This window comes from Temnothorax curvispinosus, unplaced genomic scaffold, assembly GCF_003070985.1.
Source record: "Temnothorax curvispinosus isolate PA1 unplaced genomic scaffold, ASM307098v1 QBEX01004328.1, whole genome shotgun sequence".
In the NCBI taxonomy this organism is placed as follows: Eukaryota; Metazoa; Arthropoda; class Insecta; order Hymenoptera; family Formicidae; genus Temnothorax; species Temnothorax curvispinosus.
Window position 1 is genome coordinate 30842 of NW_020214108.1, and position 24010 is coordinate 54851.

The 24010-nt window shown below is 40.7% G+C and overlaps 1 protein-coding gene and 1 long non-coding RNA gene across 2 annotated transcripts in view; both read right to left on the minus strand.

Annotated features, from left to right (window-relative positions):
- LOC112453427 overlaps positions 1–7464 on the minus strand; it is a 19526-nt gene extending 12062 nt beyond the window's left edge. The window contains exon 1 of the mRNA XM_025014216.1: positions 5851–7464. The gene's annotated coding sequence lies outside the window, so the exon portion shown is untranslated. The remainder of the gene's footprint in view (positions 1–5850) is intronic.
- A 219-nt stretch (positions 7465–7683) lies between these two features.
- On the minus strand, positions 7684–22961 carry LOC112453428. The gene is made up of 3 exons (XR_003040613.1): positions 22803–22961; positions 20116–20254; positions 7684–10194 (listed from the first exon to the last, which is right to left on the minus strand). It is a non-coding gene; the product is annotated as an uncharacterized LOC112453428 (long non-coding RNA).
- Between the last annotated feature and the right edge of the window lie 1049 nt (positions 22962–24010).

Here is a 24010-nt window from a genome sequence, read left to right on the forward strand (position 1 = left end):
AGGCACCGTGTATGTACAAGACACCGGATAAAGGCCTCAGTATTCGGCTGACACGTCCCGTAAGATTAAAGGGTGGAAATCTGGTATAAAGGTCAAACCTCGTAAAAGGTAGAAATGTGGTCACTCCCTGCGCGGCGCACCGAAATGCATTTTAGCTTTAACGAATCCGCCCGCCGGAAACGACGAGTACGGTCCACTTACGGTGCTGTCTGGTCTATGTAGACACTATGTCCACGTAACTGTAAAGGTGCATTTGCACTATGCGGGCTCTAACGAACGAATGAGACGCTCTTGATTTAGATACGGAATTGACGATCGGCGCTTTTCGCATCAAACGCGCGAATCGCGGAGAAAGAAGCGGGGCTGCTTGTGCCGTAAGCTTGCAAAATTGTAAGAGCTATAAAGCATCCGGAAAGCTCCGGGGAAATTGGGAGAAAGTTGAGCAACCTGCGAACTTTGCCTATAACCGCGATTCTGATAGCGTTCGATTGAATTTATTCCGTCGTCGTTTTGCCCCTCTTGTCGAGTGATATAAACACTGAAGATTATATAACTTTCGCTATAATCTATAGATATGTATATATGCTTATTCATAGGTATTGCAAAACATGTGATATTTTATGTTAATACATCAGACAATATCGCTATCTATAATCGAAATTCAAATAAATCGTAATTTTCGGTATAAATGTATTCTGTACAAATGCAGCCTAAGCACACCATCGCTATGACGACGGACACAAAAGAAGAGCGTGCGGCCACCGCGACGTCTTGACTTATCGCGCGTGGCGACCGGGATCGGGCTCATATCCGGTTCCTGCTGTGTGCGTGGCTTATTCACCTGCGTCACCTTTACGAGCAGTCACGTCTCGTCTGGTTTCGCGCCCCAAGCCTTCCCAACCGTTAAATGAGCGGACAAACAATCGGCGGGTCCGCCCTAACCCGATGTTAACCCTTTTACAAATACCAGGCGATCGAACAGTAGCATATGTACCTGCTTCGTACCTGCGAACGCGGGCTGAAACAATGGGACCGGTGCGATTGGCTTTTCGCCGGTACGGCCTATACGGCCTATACGGCGCGCGTTGTCCATTGTTTCGCCACACGTACACACGTAGGCGAATATATGCGTCGAGCCTCGAAAAAGCAACGTAAAAAACATCGTGCTACTGTTCGCAATTTCTTCAAACTAGTCGCGATGCCACAGGTTGAAAACCTGTGTAAACGGATCTGTGAGACCTAACGCAAAATGCTGGCGCAAATTACATTCCGATATATATCGGGGAAATAAAATTATAACTTTACTTACTGTAAGAAAATTAAGTTACTTTACTGCAGCGTCTTTTTTTACATATATGATTTTACGAGAAAAAATTTATGTCCTATCCTAACTGATCGAACAAATGGATATCAAGCATTTACTTTTACTCACTTATTATAGTCGGTATTTTCACTGAAAAGTCAAGTTGAAGATGAACCGACGAAAGATGTTTACACACAATTACAAAATATGTTACACAATTAGTTTATTTCCTTAAGAGCGAAAAAGAGAGAGAGAAGCCTAATTTTCGAAAAATAATTAAGAAAAATTAATTTGCGCTCTGTCAACTTGGTCGGCGAACGAATCAACGAGGTATTAGCAGGGACAGTAATTTGCAGGACAATACCAGAACATTGTTAACAAATCCCGTGATCCTATCGAAGGTGACCACACGTTGCGATCCACGCAACGGCCAATTTTCATTACGATGCGGTAATACATTTCGGCTTGCCATTTAGGCTGTGTTCGAGTCTCGGCCAATTAATACTCTGCTTGTGTACAATCAACAGAAGTCAATAATACCTTGTCATAATATCGACCTCCGGTTATATACATATACATACACTTTCGGGGTGTAGGGTTAGTCAAGATCATTGTGATACCGGGATAAACGTGACGTCGCCCCCCCCCCCCCCGCTGTTTCCAATAATAAAATAAATAGGCATTATCGAATCATTAAGGAGGTTCTACAGATACTCTCTAGTCAGTTGAGAGATGAAGAGAAAATCTTCAAATTCATCGGTTCTAAGTATTCATAAAATATTTTCGTGAATTTTGATGACGTTAGAGCTTATATCATACCCATATTAGTCGAAGCGAGGAATAATTAAAAATATCGTGTAAGTGCTCCTTTGACTCTGGCGGCTTATAATGGAAGAAAATGTGGTAACGTCGCGAACTTGACAGTTCTGCTCATATGACCACGGTTATTTCACAATTTCACATAATTCTAGAGCGAGTATTCTCCGTAAGCGCTCGTAAACGTTAGGTGCTTAAGTTTGAGGTGCTGTCATACTGTGGTGCTGTACTGGCTGTACACTTTTCGCGCGGGTGCAGTCGCTGCGACATTGCCAAATCTCCCTTGTTATTCGAAGCACGCTACGTGAACTGTGATATGGCCTGTTTCAATAGCCAATATCACAAAATTTTACGCGATAACCCTTGTTTTTCTCGATATTTCTGAAAAGCTTAGATTAAGATCTATAAGAGCTCCGTTTTTTGAGCTTTGGTGGGTCGCCTTTATATAATTAATATCTCGTTTCCTGTCTCCAAGAGCCCCTCTGCCATATGTAGTTTATGTTAAAAACTGTGATTTCAAAATTCATTTTTGCAAATTTTTACACGGTAAACCGATGCTAAAATTTTTCGAGCACTTTTCTTGCATCTCAATTTACACGTCCATAAAGTTTTTTCCAATTTTTAGATACATCCATTATCTGTAGAACCTCCTTAAAATACGAATATTAATTTGATTTCGGCAAAAAGAAAAGAAGTCATGCGATTCTGTCTCGCTGTTATCGTTTATTGCTATCGCGTTCTCTCGCTTCCACAATAATCGATTGACAAACATATTTGTCAATTCGCAGAACTTAATACCGGTTTCATCAATTAATGCGTTATGATAGATGATATTGGTAGATGATATTTCCCGCAACGTGCCGATCAGTTAGATCGTCGCGCGATCGCTCTTAACAGTTTACTAAATTAATTTGTCTAATTAATCGTCCCGTGCGTGCACGCTCGTCGTAATTAGCAGGGTGCGCGAATTGTTGGCCGGCGGCGCGAGCAAGGGCCCTGTGGATAATTTACCGAGTCATTTCGATGGCTCGCAGTACGTTTAATATGGACCGATGCCTGATTGCGAGGGGCATATTAACGGGTTATTAGGCAGAACGTGGTAGAGGCGCGGCCTAACGCGCAAATTGCTCGTTCGCGTGTGTTGCCGGTCAGTCCTCTTATAAACAGGAAGGGGGGGAAAGAGAAGGCACAGAAAAGAAGTAAAAAACCAATGCACACGAGGAAGAATTAATTATACACAAAGACAAACATGCGGATGAATTGACTCGTCGGAATAAAGCCCCGCTGTATTTCGCGATACCGATCGTGATCTTGGTTAATTAATAGCGCGAAGCCCGCCCGCGTTGAACTCTCGCGCTTCGCGCACGAAATAACCGAGAATCGGATACTTCAATTAAAGATCAGGCTCTTGAATCTGCAACGAAACCCGAACTTCCTACAAAACGTCCGGTACACCGGGAACTTCGATAAAATCGCGAAAGAATCAGATATTTCCATTAGCCGGCTGGTATTTTTGTTTATTTATTCCGGAGATACCGCGCTTGCTTACAGAGGAAGTACAGTTTCGAGCAAACAAACAAGTAAACTCGCAACAACTGCCCCGTGCTTTCTAACTATGTTCTTTCTCCCTTCAATGGCGACACTTGGTTCTTTAGATCCTTCTATACTGTAATCGCCTTATCTCGCGCCACCGACAATATCCCTTGCGATTGCTCCGAACAGCAAGAAGAGTTAACTAACCAGGAGAGTTGGTGTAACTAGTTGTAGGGGAACACGTGACCGTTGTGCGAGCATTTGCTAGCTAGCGGGGCGCAACTCTATCGCTGAACTAATCAGTGTTTAATTTGCGGTTCTAGATCCGTAATCATATCTGATGTGTAACTTCTTGCCAGTTTGCTGAATCGTCCCGCAACGTCTGGCAACAAGTCCGGCAAGAACGACAAATTTGAAAGGGCGGAGAATTAGCTACTTGTTGAAACTTGAAACATCGAGATCCAACAACAACTGATATCTTAACGATGTACGAATATTTTATGGACAATTTTACATTGAGCGAGGATTATTCTACAAACCTCTCGTTCTTAATTTATATCCTATATCAATCTTCGAATAAATAAGTAAGATTTAAGGGTCCGAGTGACTTCGAATACCTCTGAAACCAAACTTCACCTATGACTATATGACTCGCGGTAACGGAAACGCCGCGTAGATAGCGCGTAAGGCAGACACCATTTTTCCCCACCGATCGGGAATTAAACTCGCCGCATTCAACCCGGAAAATAAGAGCGCGCCAGTCGTTTACGTTGCCGCAGAAATTAAGCGGCGCTCCGCAACACAATATCCACCGCAACTCCGCGCATTGTCGTTTATTCGCGAAACACACGCGAAAACGATCGGTCGTACCGCATACAGGGCTTTGCAATTATCGCGTCCTTTGTCGCACGCGCTACAGCGGACAAAGGAAACGCGGAAGAAATATCGCTTCGGGCGGAGCGCACGGTAACGGAAATTATGATGCTCGCTTTCAGCGATTGGCGAATTAACAGCAGCGACGGGAGATGGGGAAAAACATCGTCCACTGGTGTTATATCCTCCCTCGAAAAAAAAAAAAAGGGAATGGCTCGCGTTTTTATTGGGCTGAGTGCTCGTAAGTTCCGAGAGGATCGCTTGTCGATATCGCTCAACGATAGCAAAAAGGACATTCCACTCGACCATTCGACGTCGACTATATATATCTCGGAAAAATAGGTATCTCCTCTGCCACACAAGCAGTGATATTTTCATTGTGCTATTTGATAAATGCTATTAATAATACCGAAACGCATATGTTTTTTGGTAGATTTGCATTTGTATTATTTTTGTTTGCTTTGCACAACAAGATTAAATCGGATTTTAGATCAAAATCTTACGTCCGTCGAGTCCTTTTCATAATTTATTTATTAATTTGTTCGTGTATTAAATCTGGTCGACAGAAGACACCGTTACTTCTACCCGATCGTTGAACTTTCTCTGCTTTCATCTCTAATCCGACTCAATCTACGAGCCCATTTATCCGACCCTGCCATATCGTGATCATAATATGATAGAGCAATATTATCATCAGACGGATGTGTTGCACACAAGCTATATTTATGGAATCTTTGATCAATGTGGGGTCATTTTCTCTTTAACAGGAACGCCAAAAGGTATTAACAACTCATTATAGCCGATAAATCGTTGTTCAAAATCTTATCAATCTTCCCGGTTCGAATAGATAGACAATCTTATTGTTTACTAAATTTCAAGTAGACTTTACTTTCGATTACTTCTTCATTCACGGCTAGCTTATCAAGCTATCTGACGCCCAAAAATGTAACAGAGGCGTGAAAAAAATATGGTGTCAGAGGAGATTTTCGTAGAAGCATCTAATCCGAATAACACACAAAGATTCCATCCAGAGGCAGTGAAGCATCCCTTACAGGGAGCTTCATAAAAATATTAATACTTATATGGAAGTGCCTCAGGGCACTGGAGACCACTTGGAGAAAACTCCAAGAATGTATTGACAATGTTGGTGAACAAGTGGAGACTCTTCGAAGACAAAATCATTTATTACTATATCTTGTGCGTTATCAGTTCTTTCTCACTAAAAAAGTTACTTCCATATAAGTGTTAACACTTTTCTGAAGCACCGTGTATATATACGTGCGAATGCGTAAAACGATTCTCGCGAGGATATCGCGGGGATTTACCTTCCTCTGTACTCGTGTTAGCGGCGAGACGGTGCGGTGCGGCCTCGACATGATTTGTCGCACCCTGCGCGAACGAAAAAGCAGATTGACGCCTCGTCGCATTACAATTCTCTCCCTCCTCTTCCCTCCCTCCGTCGGGCTATGCTATATCCGCCGGGCATCCGCACGACAGATAAAACATCATTTATTATCAGAGCGCGTCGGCCTCGACCTCACGTCGCTCTTCGCGGCGCGCGGCGGGAGGGTATTACGTCGACGATCGGGACGATCTTTCGTTCTCACAAAGGGCGCGCCGTGATCCGAGCATATCTCTCCGCCGAATATCTCTCTCCTCCAAGACGACGAAGACGGTCGCGCGCGATTCAACGGGGAGAGAAAATTTGTCGCGGTGAAGGACCCCGGGATTCTTGGATTATGCGTCCGCGCGTGACAGTGTGTGCGCGAGCAATATTACACACAATCGCGAGGACAGGATTAAAAAAATCAGCAGCGGATTTATGCACCCATTTACGCACCGTCGAATTCGAAACTCTAATGACGTCCGCTTGTAACAAGTCTTCGAATAATCACTCGGATTCGATTTACTCGTCACATACAAAATTAAAGCAACAGATTTTATTCAAGAAGAAGCGCATAAAGTTCGTTAAAATGTATCGCTTCAATATTCCAATATGTCTTCAAAATAAACGTTCTAAATTATCACAAGAACAATTCGAGTGAATAATGCATCGTGTTTTCATCAAAATAAGGTTCGCGTTTTGATTTAACCGTTTTCAAATTTGTTTTCGGTTATTTCAGAGTTTTTTTTCTTCTATCTTTTTTCACGTTGTGATCGAGAAAGATAGGTGCGCTGTCTTAATCGGATGATGCCATCGGTTGTACGCCTCACGGGTTTAAGCTTAAATCCACCGCTGAACGGCAGTTAATGCGATCGCTGCCGCAGAAATGAAAAGCAAAGAGACAGGAGCGAGGCATGAAACGGGAGTAGATGAAAGGACGGATAACGAGAATTAAACATCGAGAGATTCCCGTGCCAAGTGCCGTTCGCTTTTACGGTCGTCAATCGATGACTCGCGCCGCCGCCGCTCGCGCGCGAGCGAGCAACCGCGACACTCGCGGCGCGTACACGATGATCCGTATCCACGGCCTAGTGCCAATTAATCCCTTTTGTACGGCCGTTCTCTCTCATTCCTGGAACTCGCGTTTTTCGTGCTCGACGGTTGATTTGTGCTCCCCTTGGGTCGCGCGCGTCGGTGTTCGTCGAGAGGAATTCGGCAAGAGATGCACTTCTTTAATCCTCTGATACACTCTCAAGTTAATCACCAGTAGAAATTTTCGGGTCGCAAGCTTTTTACACAGACACACAAATATCGGCTTGCTTCTGTAGCCAAATTTAATTTATCAGATTAAATTATGTTTCATACGTAATTTTTGTATGAAGCCAAAATCGTGCATCGGAGGATCATTATAATCGAAACGATAATTTTGACAATCGAGAGAAACGTAGCCAGGAATTGAGTTTGAAATTAAATCGCCAGGATTTTACGTTATTAATATACTGAAAATAATTTCATGTTAAAAAGGTTTTTTATATTTATATAATAATCAGTATAATTTTTTAATTTATTATTGTAAGTAAATATGTATATGCGGGATATTTCGATCTCTAAAAATTATTTTTGGAGTTCTGATCTCTTATTCGATTTATATAATATATATTATAAGAATAAAAATTTTATTAATGTTTAAGTTATAAATAAAAAACTTTATTCTCTTTATTTAATTTTAAGTGCACTTTGAATTTTCACAAAATTTTAATTTAAAAATACCAGAATATTTAATTTTAAATTAAATAACATTAACAAAATCAAAATTTTGATAATGAAATATTAAGTTTAAGTTAATCAAAGATTAACCTAGACGTTACATAATAAACTAAATAAAACAGGATGTCACAGAAATATCCGAAATATACATATAAATATGCGACATTTTATTTTATTCTTTATCTACATATTAGTAATAAATCGTAAAATTATGAAGTTAGCTAAATGCAAATACATCTTGTACTTCTTTTTTTCCTGGCTACGTCTACATTTCGATAATAAGTTCTGTAACATTCATTAGTCCTCGAACAATATGAGTAAATCGCGAAGAAGAGATCGTAAAGTTTTTTACTGTTTTAAGGAGCAACTTTCTTTTTCATGCATACAAGATAAGACATCTCATCTCATAAGAAGAATCACCAACATTTAGGTCTGGTTAGTTAATTTTGTCCCGGGATTTTTTCAAGCTCCGTTCCAAGTACAATTCTAATACGGCTTGAATAAGAGAGGAGTCCAGCTGGATCGGACTTCACAGATCTCTCTAGATTACGAATCCGCCGCTGACTCTTTGACGACCGACGGGAGCAACCTTTCTGTTCTTTTTTTTTCTCTCTCATTCTCTTAATTCAAACGACGGGGTTTCTGCACCGGGCGCGGGCTAATGACCGCGTGACTTCTCACACCGGAGGTGAAGAAAATGAATAGTCAATTCGGCAATAAATCAGCCCACCGTCACTTGTAAGTTCTCATTTACACTCTCTTTTGTTGCAGCGTCCGCGCGTCATAAAACAGGCGTGGCATGAGATGCATATTCGTACCGCGCGGCGAGATCGTGGAATGTATTGTGATGCTATTTTGCATGCCGGGGCAACGCTCAATTAGCGACTAACGAAGCGGAATAAAAAAATGATAATAATCAGCACGCTAAAATTATAATTACCTACTGAGATTTCATGAGAGGTGAGAATACTGGAAATTAAAGCGAAAAATATCGAGGCGAACGATCTCTTTAGTAAATTTTTTTCAGAATAAGGCGCGATATTCGTTTCATCTGATAAAATTTCTATCACACATATGCAAACGCGCACAATATATACAAAAAATTATAACTTAAATTATAACTGCTTGTATATATTAATTGTGCGATTATTTTATATTATTCTTTGAATTTGATTCAGAGCAAGCCTCTTTAATATAGTTCATTTTTAAATATACAAAAACAATTTACTTTATCCTATAATATCTTTACGTTCAATTCCTGTATGCTATTTTGTACTTAATATATATTTTTATATATATTAACCATTTTAATGATAAAATATACATATATAGTTCATAATAACCTTATGCCTTTATGCCATTATGCCTTTTTACAGAATTTTATAATTTGCGTATGAAGAACAAAAGATCAAATAATAATTGCACAAATTTGAGACTTACTAATATTATTAACTTACATCCACGCATTTACCACTTTCTGCATAATTTTATTTATAATAGCGAAAAGGGAAATGTACAGCGTAGACTATTCATCAAAACACCACTCACAAATTAACGAAATGTCCGCGTTAACCGTCGATCGTCAAAGAGATAATTTGTTAATTATACAGCTACGCAGCTGTGCCAAATTATAAATATTGAGAAACCATTTTAATAACATCCAAGGTAAATATCTTCATTATATACCTAGATATCTTTCAAAAATATAACGCGTAATGCCGTTATTCGTAATACACACATGCACTTTGTATTATATATGCAATAAGATCATCATTATACAACACTACTTAATGCAACCGCACGAGAGGAGTATCAACAAAAAGGGATATCAACGAATCATGATGAATAATTTGCGTCGTAATTTCATAAATCTCTCTCTCACTAATTTCATTACTTTATACCTATTTAGAAATAAATTTTCAAACTGTTTGTGCAGCGGTTCCGCTGTTTTCTCAAAATATTTCAATAGCTTCAACGAGCGAGTTGACATTCAACATCGAAAAACAATTCAAAGATTAATATCAAATAAAAACAGAACGCGTCAGTTTACCAGATTCAGAGAGTTACATGCAACAAGCTATTCGTCATAACCATTTTCCTCTCTGTTGCCATTCCTTCTCCGTACTAACGATTTCTCGAACAAACATCTTTTTACATCCGAAAGCAAGCGCACGAGTCAACCCCGTATCGCGCGTTACATTTTCAAAAGATTCCGTTATTATAGTGCTTAGAATTGCTAATTCGTATATATATACTAATCTATCAAAAGTGTACTCATCTGCTCTGCATTCTGCGGCGGTGCCGTTCACTCTTGCTCGACGTTTCCGAAACTTTCCGCCGTGGAAGGCCTCTCGAAGGCACGTGGAAATAATTCACGAACGTATCGATCAAAAGCACTTTTGTCCCGTTTGCAACATTCATAGCATCATCGATCGTTCCACTCATAATGCATGTTTTATAAGGATAGTCTGTGACAGTCTTCCGAAACTTGTATATCCTTCTCATCATGATTCGATCGCTATAATTTGCATAACAAATCGATTGGGGTAACAAAGAGAAATGGACGCCGAAAATCGCCGATCTCAGCAGTTTTCCGGACTTAAATTTATATTTCGTTACTGACAACCATGATTAGCACGCACTGTGGACTTGCCAAAGTATTGTACCTTCCTCGCACTGTATTAGCCGTATTGTATTATGGACACATTTTGAATATTTATAACGCGTTAGCATATATATGGCACGTTAACATGAATGGATTCAGGCCATACTGCAAACTCCCGTTACGAGATAGAAAAATTCGCAAGCACTCTGTGTGCTTAGAAGAATTTATTCTTTTCTCCACTATCTCTCACGTCTCTAGTCTCTACGCGCACGTGATATCTCTAGGGAGGGTGCGCCGACTCGGGGGAAAAAATGCATACACGCAAAAGTCTACCAGCAAATCTTTCTGTAGAAAGGAAAAATGAATGTTCCTTGCACAAACATTGACTTAATATCTTACCTTGTTTCTCGAGTTCTTTTTTTTTTTCATTGAACAATATTAATGATTCATCAAAAAAGACGTGTCGAAGATACGTAATATCAAGAATTATACGTAGCCTAGTTGAAGATTTTTTTGCAAAAGAAACTTTTAAGATACTCATACGTAACAATTTGGAAGTACCATTTCACTCAATTTCTCAGATTATATTGTATATTAAAAAATAAAAATAATAAAAATACGCTAACAAAAATATAAAATATAGTACTGTATAAATCTGTGCTTGATATTTTGCAGATTTTTTTTTAGAAAGAAGCCAAGCAGCTTATTTTGCCCGAGAAAGCAATGTTCCAGGTACGACTTTCAAGTACGGCGCTCAATAAGATGCAAACGATTATTGACGTCGAGTTTAACAGAATTTTCGAAATTGCATTCATACCACTCTCCGAGCAAGGCGAACGCGCGAGTAATTTTTAACGCTGACGCGCGCCCCGGCCGTGTAATAAATTCGACAACGCCAAGACAAACGGCGAGCGCAGGGAACGGTAGGCCGGGTTATAACTTATAACAATAACTCGGGCGAGCGTGGGCGAGCGTGGGCGCCCGCTTGCACCGACGCGCGAAATGCAACTGCGAGCGGAATTCGCGCGGACCGCGGTGGCCGCGGCATGTATACATGCTTCTGGAGTTCACCAAGCACGTGCCATCGTGCTCGGTGAACGTAGGTATGTGTATGCGCGCGCGCAATTGCGATCGGACAGTAGAGATGGGATCAAGCCCTTCGCAGGTAGTTTTGACGAGGCGCGCGAAGCACGCCGCGTTTCTTACGGAAAAAGTCACAATTATAAAATCAATTTTATTATATACGAATTATAGAGGCGCGCCGAGAAGATCTCGGCACAATAAGCGGTGCGAAAACTGATCTAGAAAAAGTAGCTCTTGATGTCGTGCCGCGATTGGACGCGAAAAATTAAAAAAGTAACGCCATTTCCTCTGCAGGAGGTAAGTAGATATTCGAAAAGTTAGATGCGATAACGACTCAAGTCGCAAAACGTCGATAACGAGCTCGCGACCTCGTAAGTAATTTTAATTGACTCGATCCCATTCCTAGCGGCACTACGTGCGCGTGAGGATAATGTACACGATCTTGCGATCTTGCGCCCAACGAAATCGGAACGGAAGCGAAAGAGAGTTTTGCGGCTACGCCGCGCCGGAACGGGTGATTCGTATCGCCGGGCGATAACGAGGGCGAGTACGTTTTAAAACTTTACATATATGGCTCACCCGGCGGATTATCACGGTTCGTCGGGCGTTATAAACACTCCGAAATGTTAATAGCGATCGCGGCGGATTAATCTAATCTAAAGCGTTGTATATCACGGATTAAAAGTACGATTTTATACGCTACAGAAACAGATAGACAGACCTCACACAAATTTTCACGTTTTCAGTATCACGTGAAATAAACGTGCGGCAATTAATTGAACAAATATTCGTTTAAAAGGTTATAAACATAGCTATTATCGTGTAATTTAATTCATCTTCAATCTTAATTGAAAAGAGAGGTTCTTTGTTGGTCTCCGGAATCAATCTGTCCGAATGAAAATATATCAAGAAATCGTTTTCGCATTACAAAGAGAGCCGCAAAACAAAGATTCATCATGAACGAAACTTTAAGAATATTATAATTAAATATTAAAATTTCTCGTTGTCCATTTTGCTGAAGTTTTACTCGAGAACATTTTGGCAACGAGGATGACGATAATACCCGTCGTTAAACTTATAGTCTTCTTTACTCCGAGCGTGCTGTATTTTGTACCTCATTATTCGCGCATCAAAGTCATTTATATTCTTGAGAATTAAACAAGCCTGATGGAAATACACCCTGATTCCTTCATTACGCAACCTCGACGTTCCTCGGTAAAAGCTTTCAGGATCTGATAATTAATCTCTGTTGTACCACGAGCGGTCGGGTCCATTTTTATCCTTATCGTCTGGAAACAGTATTTTATTCACCCTCTCTTTTTCCCACGTCGCCGCGCGCAATCATTGTTGTGTTGCTTTCCTATTTTCCTCCGTGAATATCGTAAAAAGCGCAGCGAGCCGCCGTAGGTACGGAGGGCGATTAATTTTACGAGGCGAGCGACGCGGAACAAGGAGCGAGTGCATAAAGTACGATTCAATTGCGCGTCGCCGAGGAATCGCGATCCGCGAGTCCATAGGATGTATGGGATTTCCACTTCCGTAACATCCGGTATGAAAGCGGCGAATGCGCAGCGAGGCGCTTACGAAACATTGTTACGTGTGTCCGCCGCGTACACTCGAGCGGCGAATAAGATCGCGTTCTTTCGAGGAATAAATCTGAGGAATAAATCCCGAATAAAAGATTTCTGTTACTTCTGCTACGGAATATAACCGACTTCCACAAGATCTTTATATGTAGTATCTATACAGCGTCGTTCGAACTATATACTCCGAGGTCGCGAAAAGAACACGTATGGATTTCTAATTGTCCAAATCGAAGACGTCCGATTCGTTCGTCTCGCGAAAAGCTATTGTTCCATTATAAAGGAATTTTTCAAGCGTTATAACTCACGGCTGACAAAGTCGTAATCAACCGGACGTATACAAATGGAATAATTCTCCGCTGCGACGAGATAAGAACTTGGAGCGTTTTTGTTCCAGTACCGAACGCAGTTTCTGCGTTTTTGGAACGTGGCGGGGAACCACGTTGCGGCAAAATGTAGCAATACCGAATGCGCGTGTGTGCGCGCGGTCGAATGAGATATTATTGACGAATTAATTATGGATGTGTATATACGTATACGATGGTACGGGCCGGCACGGTACATCCCTCGATGTGTGTACCGCACGAATATTAAAAACAATGATTCGTCGAGCGAGCCATACGAGCGTTATAATTCATAATTAGAACCGAGCGGTTTTTCGTCGGAAATTCAATTCTCGAATTTACGAGTGAAAATTGGATGTTTTCAAAGAGAAAAAGGGGCGAAGCGATGAAAGCGACGTCAAATACTGCACGCACGATGTATACGCGATATATATATTTTTTTTACTCTTTCGAGGGATTGCATTCGCCTCGAGCAATTCGCGTTCGCGCTTTTGAACATTTATCTCGTTAGCACAAGAGCATAAAATCGCACTCGGATAAGACAGTCGACAGTGCGGCTCAGAAAAGCTTGAATGTTGGAAATACCGTCTCGCCCAGAAATAGGTTAAATGCGTCGGTAAAACGTTCCTTTGTGGGTCGGAAATTCGAATTTGTAAAGCTTGTAAAAGCGGCTTGGCGGGGTGATTCTGCGGAAGCGACGTCGGAATGAGAACAAAGGACCGTATACTTTCTTGCGGCGGCATAAATGGCAATTACGGTTATCTCTCCCGCTCTCGTTCAATGCGTGCAATTCCCTTACGCGTGTACGATCAACAATGCGTAACGATCGCATGGGTTTTCGACTGAACCTTCATGACTAAAAGATTGAAGAGTTTTACAATCACTTCGAGAAACGCAGACAATTTACCAGGCGCATTAAATACCGTTCCGTCAAGTTAAATACCGTTCCGTCAGGTTAAATACCGTTTTTAAATTATAAGGCTTTGAATAAAGTAGACATTTATTGAAACAAATACGATGAAAATTTTAAAATATGTATGTGATTATTTTCTATTTATTAAGATTTTTTTAAATCAATACTTTTGTAAAAGAGAATCAGAAAAATTAGAAAAGGATTTCATTTTTCTTTCGTTCCTTGGTTAACAACTTTAATTTTTTTTAAACATAAAATAAGAAGAAAAATCCGTCTTGTCGATAAATTCCTTTCCGTAATAAATATCAAAACGTAATAAATTCCGTCAATAAATATCAAAAACTTTTTAGAGTTTTCTTATGGTTATTGTTAACAGTTAATAAAGCCATAGTGAACCATAATACATAAACGGAAATGTAGTGAAACTCATATAGCAATCTGGCAATCTCGCAGGGTCATGAAGATCGTGTGTAGGAAGGAAAGATTTTTTTCCGTCATGCGTTATCAAGAGAGCTAACAAGGGATATGCAAATGAAGCATTTTTCGCGGCAACTCGGATTCGCGGGATCGGGAGATGCGTGGCGGTATCCCGACATTGAATAATTTCGCGCACTTTTATGCAAAATATAACGCACCCCTTTTACAAATCTCACGCTCGCACTCGGGGAACAATGAATCACGCGTGCGAAGCGAACAAGGAGCCTCTGCGCTACGCATATAGCTGCATCGTATGATTGTTACAAGAAGCACGTACCGCGGCTGAAACTTGAAAATTCTTACGGAGGGAGAGGAAAACGAGAGCGCGGCAGGATTACGTCTGACGAACTGAAGAAATATCCATCCGGCGCGAGCGAAATGAATCGCGGACGCCTGAACGCGCATATACGTGACGCCATGGCGACTGCATCGCGAGATATTGCGAACTATTTGCGTCATCGAGGGTAACGTCGAAAGTAACGCCGAGGCGCGCCAGCCCTTTTCATTTGCCCCCAGGAAGAAATAGTGGAGACAGCGAGAAATTTAAACAACAGTAAATTTTAATGAGATTTTCCCGAAATCCCGAAACACGGCTAAGAACGGGAGAACGACGCGGTGGGCACATAAGCCTCCGGTTTTACCCTCCGTGACTCAGCTTCTCGCTTCGGAATACTCAAGATTTTAGTCGTCAGTTACTAAGAATAATAACTATATTAACTATTCCAAGCTACTTTTCTTTCTATGTACTTTTTGCATTCCCGCGAAAAAAATCTCTTAACTCAATGCACCTTTTAACATCGCGGCAACGAATTAATTAATTTGCTTTACTTTGTTACAAGATTCTAAAAATTTTTATTAATATCAAGTATCTTGAATTTTTGGCATTTTAATAAGCGATACGAATATTGAAATGCAATCGATACCAAGGAACATAAGGGATATTCATACATACATTTTACAATTTTACTTTCAATATCAAGGATTGCATTCTCTCTTCTAAACATTAATGTCGATATTGAATCGTGGAGTCAATCTCGTTGGTACGATTTGTATTACATGCTTCTGCCTTCTGCGGCTTCTGCCTCGAGCGATACTTTTGATGCTCCGATAATATCGAAGCGGTCGTTAACAACACTGAATATCAATATTCCGATAGTATGCGGCTATACTAAGCATATCCCCAGGCGCGAAGGCAGCACCTTTAATAACAATCTATTTGCATGCTTAACGGACAGTAATATACCGAACGTTCGGTAGAACAATATCGGACCGTGCAAATTCTAAATCTCCAGATCGATTGTCCATTCTTGGCACGAAGTGCTACTACATGTTACTTTCTCGTCGATTGGAAAGTATCGATGTTCCCGTTACGTCAATATATCGCGGACATTCATCTCTAGGCGTGAAACCGCGCGCTAATTGCGAGGCCGCCGCCGGCTTTCTCGCGCGCGGCAGTGAACGATGAGCGGTGGACGGCAGCGGTGCCGACATGTCTGCCGATGGTGGCCGCGTACACGCAATGGATTCCGCGCTCCGCGCGAGTTTTCCGTTGCCGCGTGCCACAAAGCGCGAGTGCACGGGCGGTCACGATTAAGCGTGCTAATTGAAGAGCGCGCGATCCGCGATTAAATTCGCCCCGGCTATTCGTGATCCGGCGTTTTAACTCGCAATATCGACGGTGCCTCTGTGGCCGCGGCCACTTGCTCCATGCCATCATAGAACGTGCAAAAGCCGCTCTCTCCTCCCCCCCTCTCTCTCTCTCTCTGTCTTCTCTCTTCAACTATCCCGAAGGACGTCTCGTCTCCAACGGGTGCCTTGTCGGGACCCTCTCGAAGGAACAAAGCGAGGGCGCACGTGACCGTCATAAGAGAGTACCTCGCCGAGAAGTCGAACGGAGCAACATCGACTGCAATCGACACCGTCTCGAGCCGTTCCTTCTCGTGTTTATTTACGAAGACGCCTCGGCGCGCGGAAATTCTACAAAAATACGCATGCAAAGTCGAATTGGTATTCCACGCTCTCTCTCTCTCTCCTCTCACCCCGTGCAACGCGATCCGATCTGGTTAATCTGAAATATTCCATGAGATTATTAAATATTTAATCCGTTCGGCGTATTCGAACTACGTAATTGGAATCGTTCAACGAGAAAGGTGGAACCGATCTGTTTCGAGATCGAGACGAGAAAACAGAAGAATCTTTCTCCCTCCGCAAATTTTTTCGCGCCGAGTTTCGTGTGCAGTTTCAAAGTTTAATAAGCAGCGCGATTCCGGACCTCGATCTTTCTCTCCGGGATGAAATGACGCAATCTGCATCCGCACGAAGTTCCGAGTGCTAACAAACGTTGGGACTGATTTCGGCTAACGCGGAGCTTTCCCGATGCGCTGCGGAAATCCGAGGTCAGAAGGGCAAAAGGTTGCGGCTTGCACGCTTGATACACGAAAGTTCTTCTCCCGCCGAGCGACATTACGAAACTTCGTAAAGCAGATTTAGACCCCGGTCTCGACAAAAGAGACAAAAAAAGGGCTCTCGAATGACGAGGGAATATCAAGCTGGCGAGAGCCGGCGCGGCGCGCCGGGCTTCTGATTCTTTGAGGTTTAAGAATTAGTTTAATACAAGATTCACGAACGCGCGCGCGTTCGCCGATCCCGTGTTCGCGGTACTGTCTCTACCCGTCTTCCGCTTCCTTTTCAGACAGGAAAATCTTTGTGAAATAATTGTGAATACTCTCCGAGAAGAGAGAGGACTTCGGCAGGAGACTGCAAAGTTCTTAATGGATGCGGTGAGATAGCATCTACGCGATCAGATTAAATTAAATTGTCGAGGTCATCGCTTCGACAGCACTCTGTATTTTTTGTGTATTACAAAGCCCTGCCAAACCGATAATCATTATATTTTTATATTATAATACGAAATTGCTATCCGCGTCGAACCCGTGTTTCCCGTAATTTGACTTAATTCGATCGCACAACCGCACGCTATCCCATTATCCTTCCTCCGTAAACGTATAAAAGTAAAAGTATTATTAGATGTAATTTTGTGTTTTGTCGAGAACCATTAACATAATCTTCGGAATTTTGCTACAAGCACAACTTCAGCGTTCGCTTGTAAATTACATAATTTACGAGCGTGCGTAAAAAAATATTACAAAAATGGGCCTTTGAATTAAGTTCTTTTTTCCGTTCAACGTCAGACAACGTGAAACGTATAATTGAACGAAAAAGTGCATATTATTACACTTAATGTACACTAAACATGTGTGCCTAGTAATTTAGAATAAATTGCTCTTGAATTTATTTATGTTTATTTATAAAGTTGAATTGGAAGATAATATAATATCTCAATTTTATTCGCCTAGTACTTTAAATAAAATTTGTGTAACCTTAACTACCGGTAAATTTAGAAGATATATGTATGCGTCTATCTCTTTCTCTCTTCCCTGCAACAAGCACGAGCCAACACAAAACGAACATTTGTTCCGAGGGATAAACCGCTGGGGAATTATAGTGTACAAGATCGAGGAATTAGTAGGAATTAACTTGACATTAAATATTGTTTTGGAATGTGATATTACTTGTTTAATACACTAATCTCCACTTAAGTCATACTCGCTAATTTTCAACTAACAGTTTACTCGTTACATTTTGCCAGAATTTCTCTATTTCGAAAAGGCAAATGTTTTTGAGGGAGAAACAATCTGCACACGATTATCCATATCTACAATATTATAAAAATCGTGTAAAACATATCTCGAATATTATTATTATTATTATTATTATTATTATCTATTATAATTTACATCGTGTTGTTATAAAATGTAGTTAAAAAATAAAGCGTTACGTATATCTGTTTATTCGATATTAGACACCGTCTAATAGCATAATGAATCTTGAAGAAGACGTTCAGTGTGCCTGATCTAAAACTTTGATAGTTCGAGTTCGCGTTATCGTTTTTGTTAATATCAGAAAGAGAACGGAGGACATAAGGGGATTCTCACGTTCGCGAAGTTGGGTAATCCAAGTCTCATCGTGACTTAATTTGCAGCGCGCCGGGATGGTAGTTGAATTATTATCGTTATCTCGAACCGAATATGTCTTTATGTAAAATAACCGAAAATCAACGCTCGCTATCTGTCCCGGAAGAGAGACGCGATAACAATACTATCGTGCCAATTATATCGAACCGTAGGTACGTGTGAAATTTGTCCAATTTACTCGAGTCTAATCATATTGTATAACCACGAAATTATCATTAAATTCATGCACTTGGGATTAATTATGATACGCGCGATAGTATCAGTACCCAATTTCTGTATACAGCGGGAAAGTAGAATTAAATTCGTCGCAACAACATGACGTAAATTTTTGCCACAAAATATTGGCATCGATATGATTTTATTAAAATCGTTAAAAATTCTCTGGTATTAACAAAAATGATAACGCGAACTCGAACTATCAAAATTTTAGATCAGGCATAGTAAGCGTCTTTTTCAAAATTACGTTTCCATTAAACTATTAGGATGAGTGTCTAATAAACAGATGCTTTATTTTTTAACTTACAGAAGGTTACATATTTGCGCATTATATTGTAATAACAAATCATTGTTTTTAAATTCATAATTAACAAACGCGAGCATTTGATGCTTTGTTTTATTCACTGCTTTATTTAGTGCTAAACATGGTTGTCAATTAAGCTCAGGATTTTAGTAGGATTTTAAAATAATGTGCCGTAAATATTTTATGCAGATAAAGAAAAGCTGCTGGATCAGATTAGCGAATTTCGCGCTCGACATGGCTGTTTAATTTTACCGGCGTGTTCCGCGTGTTCCAACATTTCGAGCTCTAAATATGTAACTGTATGTACGTTTCACCGGGACAACAATTTCTGTCGTATGATTAAAAGATCTAAGTCGGGAGATGTGCAATTCGGAGTCGCGGACACAGACTTTTATCAATAAATAATATCTTGGAACGAAAACAAATGACATATATCGTTTAGTTACAGCTTGTTCCAAAACGATATCTATATACCTGCGCGCACATTTGCTTCCTTGTATTTGCAGGCTGCAGTATTGGTCGTTCCAAGATATTGATATACCAGATGTTCCACAACACGCATAAAATTGTAATAAGATTACATCCTTCGACGCCATGAAATCAACATTTTCGGAAAGAGAATTTATATAAAGATAAAAAAAATTTGCCCCGACAGCACGAATGAATTCTTATATCAATATAATAAATTATATAAATAAAAATTAAATGAACAAAAGTACTCTCTTTCGACTAGTAGATCAATCGAGGAAATATTTAGTAACAAAAAAAAAAAGAATGAAAGAATTGCAAAATGGAGTTGCATCTCTTGAACGATTATTTTCTCTCTTTCTGAGAGAACAAAACTCCGAATAAAGGAGCAAATTCAATACAAAGATATCACCTTGTCACTGTTTGCACACTTTTTACCGAGCACCCTGTATATTCGCGCATAAATCTCGGCATCGTTTAGTGCTTAAATATAGTCCAGCCACCCACGTACCGAGAGATCACGCGTCAGACGGACGCGTCTTCGCGTGCGCCTTCACAGACGTTCGCAATGCAACTGCGGCAGCGGAATACGCGGCGCTGCAACGTGCACCGCGTCAAAGTGTACGCGCGCGTGTGTACGTATATGTGTGTGTATGTGCGTCTGTATCCGCGCTGTGTATCCTGTTGACGTTGTACGTATATACTTGGGCTGTGTGTTTTCGCGCGCGAACCGCGTTGGTGTGCGCGAGCGGAGCGGGCGTCAGAAGCGGGAAACCTCGCGGAGGACGAGACGCGCGCCGCAGATGCGTCCCCAATTTCACCGCGAAAAAACTTGACGCTGCCCTTTTACGATCGCATCCGAAGTAGGACGCGCGTCGATTCGAAATGCAGATCGCCCGAGAGTCCCGAGACGCCGTCGTCGTCGTCGTCGCGCGCGACGCGGAAGCTCCGCCCTCCGCGCTCGCAACGGGGAAAATATTGAAAACACAATCGGGGAGGAACTTGGAAAAAAAATCCGCGGAAATCGCGACTCCCTGCACGATTGGGCGAGGGGCGATTCCGATCCGCGCGGAAATATTTCGCGAATCACGTCGGCGAGATTTGTCGACGAAATTTTAATTACGTTTCCTCGCCACGGGGGCGGGAAAGTTTGCGTTTAATTAACATTTTTGCCCGTACGAATGTAATTAAATACGACTCGCTACGGGGTTTGAGTAACTCGATAATGTTTTCGATTCGCGCGATACGCGTATGATCGAAATATTCTTCTGCGGAGCGAGTAAAATTTAATTATGATCATCAATGTTTTCACTGTTTTCAGTTCGGCTTGATTTTTTCGTAAAGTCGATGCGCGCGATGCTGCCTTCGTAGGAACGAAAATCGGAACAAAAACTTATTTCGTATACTGTCGGCCGTTTGAAAATGTATAAAAAAAAATAAAAATATATTTGGCAAATTTTGTAAATACTACTAATACTGTTAACACTTTGATGTACGGTATATAACTTTACACTTTATATTTTTTTGTTCTTTGAGACAAAGTGTAAAAGTCAGTACAAAATTAATATAAACGAAACGTAACAAAGCTAAAGTTCGAACAATTTAATTAATTTTTGCAAACGTTTGTTCATACGATAACAGATTCTATACGAGACATAATTTACGCGTAGAACAAGGATAAAATAATGTGACAATTTTTCATAATACCGTGGGAGTGCTCGAAAATTTGTTCGCGAGTGAAAATAATCACCCGGGATAACGCAATACATTATCGTCAGTGCGTTGTTATTGTTACCGGGACGGCACGAAAGGCGAGACGAAGTGCAGATGCAACCCCGTGATTTTACCCGGGGTAGCCGACAATTTTTCCATCCATTTTCGTCCGCCCCGAAATCGTGAAATACTGCGGGCTGATGGATTTCGAAGAAAACAGAGAAAATATACGGTCCAAGAGATATCCGTCGGCACGACGACGCGACGACAGAAATGTCGGCGAAACGTGGATATAATGTCGCGCGATTCCAACTGAAAGCCAATTACGAGGCGAGTGTAAAATAATTCAGACCCGGTAATTCGACCTTCCGTTCCGTAAAAGTCATTTTGTCGGAATTTCCTTCTTGAACTGCCAGCTAAATCCTCAGTACTTTAATTGATCCAACTTTTGGCGCGCTCTATCTCTCTCTCTCTCTTGCTCACATTATCTTTTGACATAAATCCGGGAGTATGTATCGCAGCGATAAAATTATGTGGTTTTCTATGAATTAGCTTCTACATTATTTCAAAAGTAACGGACTGATGTAAGTATTTAAATAAATTCAAAATGCCCAACATATCGTGATACGATCGATCCTTTATGCAATATATATTGTTCATTTCTCAGATCTATGATATTAATGTTTTCTTTCCATAGCTGGCCGTAGTGGCTCCCTGCGCTGATAGAAGCACTTATATTTGTACTATGATAACATTATACGATAACAGAAAGGTATATAAAAGTTTTAATAAAAGAAAGGCTTTGTTGTCTCTCTTTCAACACAAATGTTAGATTTAATAAATTACATTCTTATAGAAGAAACGTATTTACGTAAAAAATTATTAATACAACATATAAATTAATTATAAAATGATATAAATATAAAGAAATGTGATTTAAAAAAAGCAAAACGTTTAAATAAAATTAAATTATAAATATGAGAAGAATTCCGAATTTGCAACTGCGTATTTTTATCCATCGGATGGAACAATTCATTTATTGATGTTTCGTGCACAGATAATGACAGGCGAGAGTTGGAGTAAATGTGTATAAAATCGAATTATTAACTAGATATCGTATTATTAAAAACATTTCAAGAAGGAATTTCCGCATGCTTATATATACATATATTCTGTATAGCTCCGATTCTTTGCGCGAACGACACGTGTACAACGCAGGTAATGAATTCAAAGTACAGTGCAACTACATATGCGACGACATATGTACCACGACGGCACTTATAATAAACTTGCAAGTTAAGAGGCCAAGAGAAGTTTCACTGTCCGTACTGTTATATCAATGTTAAACGCACGTTTCGTCTGTTTCCGGATATACATATTTCTTACATATTCTTTCGTACGTTCAGGATGAATGTTTCGTGGAGTTCGTGTCTGATATCAACGCGAAAATTAGACACGAATGTGTAAATTGTAAATCCGCAACCGGACACGTGAACACAATGTTTAAGCGAGAGCGCGAATTCGGGACTGGCGCGGCCGCGCTTGTCGGCGCCCGCCGTGCAACTGGCAAGTTGGCAACTGCCGCCGACGAATAATCGGCGGGACGAGCACAGGTCGAGCTGCACGCTTCTGTGGCGATCGTATTCGCGAGTCGGGACTCGGGACACGGACGTTCAACGCGTGAATGTGTGTACACCGTCGTATTTGCGGCGAAGGCGCGACACGGCGCGGCGTGGCACGGCACGGCCCGGCGCGAGCTAATCCGCGAATGTTCGCATTGTAGAAAAGCAATGCATCACTCCGGATAATAAGCAAAGCGGGACCGAAGGCGAGGCTGCATTATATCGTACATACATTTAACGCAGTGTCGCGTCGCGAAAAATCGCGTGCTGTCGAGCCGCTCGATTTTTCGCAACGTGAATGACAGATTATTATGTGAAAGGATATTTCATGTACATTTTATCTATATGTAAAAATAATATATATTTTATCTAGATACGAATCTCATACTCTTTTTCTACTCTGTACTATACTTGAATCGCATACGGATCCGTTTCAGAACTGATTTGCAGGAATGCATTATTGTTATGCAAAGTTACTTTGTCAAAAAAATAATTATGACGTCAACATGTTTGGTACGGACCATGAAGAAATTATTTCATTTAATTAACTTTTTAATTAAAATATTATTTAATCACATCTGTGCGTGAGCAAGACGGGTGAACGGCAAACATGATTTTGATCATTATTTAAACTGGTAAACAACATGCTTGTATTTACTTAATATCTGCTTCTAATGACGTAATAATGGAAATTTGATGTTTCTTGCAATTAAAACCAATTTAAAATATTATTTTGGTCAAGGATAACAGTCTGTTACGTCATCCATAAGTTAAATATTTCAAACGGCGATATGAAAATAGTGCTATATACTGACGTCAAAAGGGGTACCCATTGTGGTGGCAATTGATTTTAATTATTCCACCAAAGAAGAATTATTGAAAACCCATAACATAACGTGCAGTATTAACTCGCCGTTTTGAGTTGAAATAACGGGCGTGCTAATAAATATTTATATGTTTAAACATATACAT